The following is a 7,771-nucleotide window of genomic DNA, read 5'->3' on the forward strand; positions in this document are numbered from 1 at the left end:
AATGAAATTCTCTGACATGATCACGAGGATCTCCCTTTCCCCTATATTTTTCAAATTTGGGTGTTTCGAATCCTCTTGGAAAGGGTGGCATATAAAGATTCCTATCAAAAGGATAGGGGCAGATGTCATTGAGTGAGAATTGGTTAGTCTTGACACCACTATGAAGCTGTTGAGCGAGATTCTCGACTTGTTGCCGCAACATCTCCATTTCATTTGGAGGAGGAGGTGGTGGGTTACCTCGAGGAATGTTATATCTGATGGGATCTCTACCTCTTTCCTCTTCATGGTGACTTTGTCTTTCAGATGCTTGTCTTAATTGGGCGAGATCAAAGTCAAAGGGGAGTTTTGCTCCTTCTTGAGCAAGTTTTAAGAAGTGAGCATCCGCATTGCTCCTGAGTATTTCGTCAAACAATCTGTTAAAGAGAGGGTTATGCTGAGCCCTTTCTATTGTTGCAGGAGTGGGAGTACTTGGGTTTTCGTCATCTGCATTTCCTCCAAGTGCTTCTTGAAATTCATTGAGATTTTCCTCTTCTTCTTCTTCCCTTTCTATTTCGCGTTGCCGTGACTGTGATTGGGTTTGAGCCATTTTGTTTATGAGTCTTTGTTGAAATTGCATGAAAATGATGATGAGTTTTTAATGAAATGAGAGATTGATGATTGGTGGATTGTGTTGCATGTGGATCTCTAACACTTTTAAGGTAGATGTAACCGAAATTCCTTCTTTGAATTGCTTGCTTGTTTGATAAGATTTGATGTGATAAGGTGTAGAGAAATCTGAGATGTGTTACAGATTGAACTACCTAGTAATGAGAGGATTCACTCATGAACTAGTTTTAACCTGCGTAGATGTGTCTCTTAGGATGAGCTTATCCTAGATGTAGAAACAATCTAAAAAGTGATGTGAAGTGTTTGATTTCAAGCAATATCTAAAAGAAAACTTGGAACAATAACTTCTTAATGTTTTGAGAGTTGGGACGGACTGATAATGAAATGATGATGTATGAGTGAGATGATGGATGAAAATGTTTTCAACTTCAATAAAAACTTTGTGTCACAAATGGGATGAACTCTACCTCTTCTCTTTCAGGTGTTGGCGGTATTTCTCGAGCTGTGTTGTAGGTGATGCAGATGTTTGGGAAGAAGTTTGGATTAATCTTTCCTCCTTGATTTTTGTGATAACTCAGAGCTCTATATTGCATAAAAGCTTTGCGGTTCAATTATTCCGAATCAAATTCATTTGTTTTACCTTGAAGGTATAGACACATGCGATGTAGAAAGACTCTATGGGAGACAAAGATTTGTCGATTGATATAGAAGAATTTCCTCCTTTTGATCAAAGCCTTTGAGCTTAATGGTCTTCTTTTCAAGTTGATATTCTGATGACACTTCTTCTTTCGCAAGATGTGAAGAATGGTCATAAAATTTGACTCTTTGTTGTTGGTACCTTGTTTTTGATGTTTTTGGTTGTGTTGACAGATGTTTGGTTGGATGAATACTTTGTTTTTGGGATTGATTTTCTGATTTGATGTTTCTTTGACAAGAAAATGAAGCAAGCACACAAACACCAGAATGTTGCTCAAAGAGCACAAATGAGTATGGGTCTAGATTAACCCAATCCTTGGACTTGTATATGACCCTTCCTTTAGATGTATTTTAAGGTGTATTTCCAAAGCCTGAAGTCAGCTCAATTTGCACTAGGTCTGTAAAACGAACACACTTCAAACACTTTTTATCCCTAAGGTCAAATGGCCAGTTGTGATAAATTTAGCCCACATCTTGATATTTCTTCGACTTTGGTACTACATACCTTATGAATCCCGCTGTGGCAGGTAAGGATGTGATATACTAAGTCTTGCACGAGTATAACAAATAGATGATCCCTATGATGGGGGAGTCACCACCTTTATCAAGCCACAAGTGACTTTTCAAAAAGCTATGTTTCTACTCAAGGAAATATGTATGGTGAGTATCTTGGGAGCAAAACCATCTATGCTCTTGCACTAAATTATATCGCAAATATTCTCAATCAATAGAACGGGTGGGCTACTACTTAAAGGTGTTTAGTCATGTTCGATGTTTTTGGACATAAGTTCATTCTGCAGTGACTCACTTAAGAGCCTTGTAACTGGTGGTGGGGCCCATTTGTCCTTTCGACCAGTTACACTGTAGGAACAGCTATACCCAAGGCTATAACTTTCGCTCTCACCTAATTTTTATAGCAGCTCGAAGGATTTACCGCTCGAGGTCGTTCCCAAGAGTATCGATCCCTTAGCAGGCCTCTCTTAAAAAGATAAAATTTTGAGTGTTACTAACACTTTTCTCTTGCACCTAGGACCACGAGAGCCAAGGGAGAGGATAGTGTGTGTTAGAGGTAGGACCACTCGACTGACTTTTGTGCACAAGCGTGCCAAACACGTAAAACACTTGTTCTTTTTAATCCAGCATTTCAAAATGTGGTCTAACTATTTGGAGATGTTGCTCCAACAGCCATGGTGTTCGTTTTAACTTCAAAGGCAATGTGTTTTGTAAGCTAGAATTTGAAAATCCTGGTCAACTTAATGAAAAACACGTTTTTGCTTGAAGTAAAATTTGTTTGCAAAAATCAAAAACAAGTGGTTTGTTTTTTTTACTTGCCCAAAAATTGAAGTGTGGATTGTGATTTTTTTAAGTTTGATGCAAGAAAAGAAACTTTGTGTGTTGATTTTAAGCACCAAAATAAAGATGAATCCTAACTAGAAAGCAATACAATTTTGTGTTTTTTTTTTTCAATTTTTTTTTTAAGCACCAAAAGACAAGTTTGCAATTTTTATGGTGAGTTTTTAACCTGCACAAACAAAAACATGTTAGTAAAATCGATGTTCAAGGGGGGCTTCCACAAGCCTAAGAATTTCCATTTTTGTGGTTACAAGGCGATTTGGACGACACTCTGTTGCAATAGCGCTAGTCTGCGTTTAAATAGAAGCGCTATTTTACACAGAAGTGCTGAAAGAACAACAATGACAGAGAGTCAAAAGCGCTAAAAGATCTTCAATAGCGCCAGAAGAATGACCAAATCACTAAAATAGGGTCAGGATTGAATGATTTCAAATCCATGTGAGGGCTTTCAACCCAATCCCAGGATGACAAGTGTCAATGTGAGATAGGTTGAGAGGAGAGGGAATAAGCATTAAATGCCTAATATGACCTTGGGATTTCAGAGTCAAGGTTGGTTGAATGAATAAAATTTTTATTCAAAGAATAAAGCTTTTATCCAATGGATAAGCTCTTGTGCAAATGTGAAATGGATGAATACGGTCAAAACAATAAATGTTTGGGGGGACAAGTTTGAAATAACCATAAATGGTTATGTAAGAGCCATTAGTAGTCTTGGAAGACTTTGGGGGTTAATTTGTTGAACACACAAAGCATTAAATGCTTTTCAAAGACTTTGGAGTCTTTGAGAAGTGACTCCATTTTGTTTAGGAATGTGACAATAATTAGGGGATGGATTAGGCTAATTAGGAAGGGGTTAGAAGAATCTAGAAGGGGATTAGATTTTTGCAAGTGGATTTGGTGGGTGAGGGAAAATAGGATTTTATTAAAATAAAAATTCATTTATTCCAATAAATGTGTGCAAGTGGGGTGGGGATAATGATTTAAATAAATGTTTTATTTAATTTATTTAAAAGAGGAATAGGGGGATTTCATTAAATAAATAGATTTTATTTATTTAATTGATTTGAATTTGATTTAATGAATTAATTAAAATAAATTGAATAATTTATTTAATTAATAGAAGAATGTTTGGGGATGAATTAATTAAATATTAATTTAATTAATTGATGGCTAGTGGATTTTTAATCAAATAAATACGAAATATTCATTTAATTAAACTGGACAGATTTGTGTGACTACAACTACAATAATAACAACATCAAATCCTTACAATTGCCCTAATCACAATCTATTGCATCCTTTTCATTACATATGAACACAAGATCTTATTACATCAAGATAGATAGTTCTCTTTCTACAAATACAACCATCTTTTAAGTCCTACTAATACAAATGCCAAATGAATCAAAACATCAATCTGCTACAAGAAATCATCCATAAGTTAAAGAGATAAGGAATCCACATCCACGCAAGAAAGCATCCAACTAAGAACATCCCAATGGAAGAAGGCATCAAACCACCCAACCATGTGGAACCAAAGGAACCACCCCCCATGCTAGGAGATGACACAAGGTCCCACACACACTCTAGACCTAGGCTGACACCTAACAACCAAAGGATACAACATCCACAAGGAAACAACCACATGAGCAAAAAGCCAATCACATCACAAGGCTGAAATGAAACCATAAAACCTCTAGAGGCTAACCAACAACAAGGCGTAAGGAACTAGGATCTGCATGTAAGGTAGAGTGTCATCACATGCTAGCACCAACAATAAAGGATATTCTAGAACTCGGTCTTGACATCCATGATACACATGCGAAACCATTTCAACCTTTGAGGAAATTAAGAGAGTTCAGTTTATCCGGTTACCAGATCTTCCCGTACCTCATCCTAGGACTATACAAGTACTCTAGGCCATGAGAGGGGTACCACAACATCAATTTTTATCTTGTCTTATTAGATGAATTACTACTACCCAAGCCACCTAAGATTAATTTATTAAATTATCACTCGATTAACAACAATAAACCTCCAATGAGCTATCCAAAGGTCTAGACTAGACCTGACTCCTATTACATGGAATCCTAGCAGTCCATTCCTCATGACCTTACAGACTCATGGAAGTACACTCTCCCTAATCATGCTCCTAGGTCTTAGGGTAACAACACATACCAATGCAAGATCGAAGGATCACAAAGCATAACCCGGATAACCAAGGTTTCCAATTACATAATGAACATCTAATAAATGCATAACAATGCCATTGTCATAGCCACATAGGCAACATAAATTTCATAACATCACAAATAGAAAATATATGGAAGGATCCCAATACAACAACGAGGTATTACTCATCTTTCTTATCACATAAGAATGCAAATGATCAATCATAATCCAAAATGCAGTCTCGGATCACCAAAGGACTTTTAGAATACACATACTCAGCCTCTGGATAGCCAAAATACCAAAGTAGGAAGCTCAAAACTGACTCAGGAAGTCCAAAATAACCAAGATACAAAGACCATGATAGATTAGCGCATTTGTACAAAGGTTTAGCGCACGATGACCTCCTGTCGCGCATCCAAAATATTATGTAGCATATCCAAAACCTCATGTAGTGCATCTAGAACCTTCTGTAGCACATCCAAAACCTCCTATAGCGCATTCACAAGTTCCTATAGTGTATTTAGAAGTTCCTGTAGTGCATCCAAAAGTTCCTATAGCACATTCAGAAGTTCATGTAGCACATTTGACTCAAACGCAAGGAAACTTAGAAAATGAAAATATAAAATTATGACAATGCCCAAAAAAATACACAAGTCTCCAATAAGGCCGAAAAACCTAAAAAGGGGCGTAATAACGATAATAAATCAGAATTTGATAAAAATCTCAATAGACAAATCAATACGTGAGAGAACATTCGACAGAATACAAAAGCCTTTCATAGCTATACATAGGAAATCAAATACTGGCCATACACATTATGATATAGGAAAATGTATATAAATTCATAAATTATCCCATTCCCAAAATCATATACTATACAACTAATAAATAATTTTCTCAACCATTCTCGACAAACAATCTTTCTTCATGCACAATGTAGACAATATTTCACAATCAAAGAGCAAATGACAAAGAAGTAGAATCTCCAACCTGTAACCAGAAGTTATGGCAATGCAAATTCAATGTAGTGTAGTCCAAATCCAAGCTCGAAATCCAAATTTTCAATCAATCCCCAAATCCTCAATCGTGCAAGAAAAGTTTTTCTAGAAAAAACAACCCAACAAAACTCTCAAAAATCCAATAAATAATATTTCAGGCAAAACCATAGAAACAAGTTGGCCAATAACAAATAATTAGAAATGCAATATTTCATACCTACCATGCATAAAATTGAGGTTGGAAATAATATAAAATAATATTATTCTAACTTACCCCCAAATCTCAACCAATGGTAAAATAAGGTAGGTAGAGAATATAATATTTAATTAACCCGAATAGTAAAAAGGGAAAATAATAATGTAAATAACCAATAATAAAATAAATCACGGGCACAATAAAATATAAAAGTTCAATAATAAAATAACCAATGGTAATATAAATAAATACCCAAATTGAAGCCACAACTGTAAATAATAAAAATAATTAAACAATAAATAAATAACAAATAACCCAAATAAACATAATCCAATAAATCAAAGCTTAATAAATATTAATCAAAATAACATAATAAATATTAATAAATCACCCAATAATGATTAAAGATTAAAACTATTCATTAATTTAATTTAACATTAATAAACTTAATGAACCAATATTAATTAATTAAATAATCAAATCCTCATGACACCACAAGTCAATCCAGCATAGGGTCGAACATTGCCACACAAGACTCTCACTACCAACTCAAAACAAGACATTGACTAACAAGGATATCAACTTAAGCCTAGAGTGTGTGGAAGAAACTCATGCCATCTCCAATCAACTTGCCATTGGGATGAAGACATGCTCAGGCGTGTGAGACCAGGTGGAGTTGGTGTCTAGTATCTGCATTTGAACCTGTCACTACCAATACATGTACAATAACATATACAATAACATATATGCATAACATATGACATGAAATAATTAAACAAGTGAAAGGGAGTGGGGAAAACTTTAAGAAACCCCCCCCCTTGGACAAGGTGTAAAAATCTGGTGAAAGTTGTATAATTCCGAGGAAAATTTTAATTTTACTGGCGAATTTTTGCGGTTTACAGAGAAAAATAATAATCTCCATTGACGAATTAGTCGTGATCGCTCAAAGTTTGTGAAAAATCCTAGCGAATTGTAATGTTTTTAAAACCCAAAAAATTTGCATGGGCAAATTGTAATGTTTTTAAAACCAGAAAAATATTTGCATTGGCGATTTCAACCTATTTTCAAACCATTAAAAAAATATTGGTTATTTCAACCTATTTTCAAACCATAAAAATAAAATATTGGCGATTTCAAGCTATTTTCAAACCATAAAAAAAAATATTGGCGATTTCAGGATATTAACTTTAAGTCGTTAAAACATGTGGCACACAGTCATCAACTCTCTGCTTGGAAGACTACCCATTAGGGCATCTCGCGACCTAGCGACAAGCCCTTACGACTCTCTCTATTTCCAACTTGCAAGCTAAAAATGCTAAGCCTTCGTAACCTCAAGATCTAGCGATTGAGGGAAACTGAACTGCCACTCACCAATTCTCAACCATAAAATGTTAAGTCCTTGTCACCACAACAACTTGGAGATAGTGGTAACTTTAACCCTTGTCACGTACTCGCCAACATAAAACTATTTATCTCTTAACCACTAGCACTTCACTCACAAGCTCGCGACTTGATCAGGTCTTCAAACATTTAACTTCGCGAGCTGGTGATAACCATTAAACCTAACCACAAACTGTCTAGTCGCTAGCTTGTGACCTAAAAATGCTAAAATTAAACAAACATGAGAGATAGCAACAACTGTATGAAATGAGTTACTCTCTAACTCTCGTAGCTATAATGTATGACATCAGACCAACTCGAGACCTCATGACCAAAGCAATTTCACTAACAATCTCCAGCTCAGTAACAT

The sequence above is a fragment of the Cryptomeria japonica genome, chromosome 10, assembly GCF_030272615.1.
Source record: "Cryptomeria japonica chromosome 10, Sugi_1.0, whole genome shotgun sequence".
Taxonomy (NCBI): domain Eukaryota; kingdom Viridiplantae; phylum Streptophyta; class Pinopsida; order Cupressales; family Cupressaceae; genus Cryptomeria; species Cryptomeria japonica.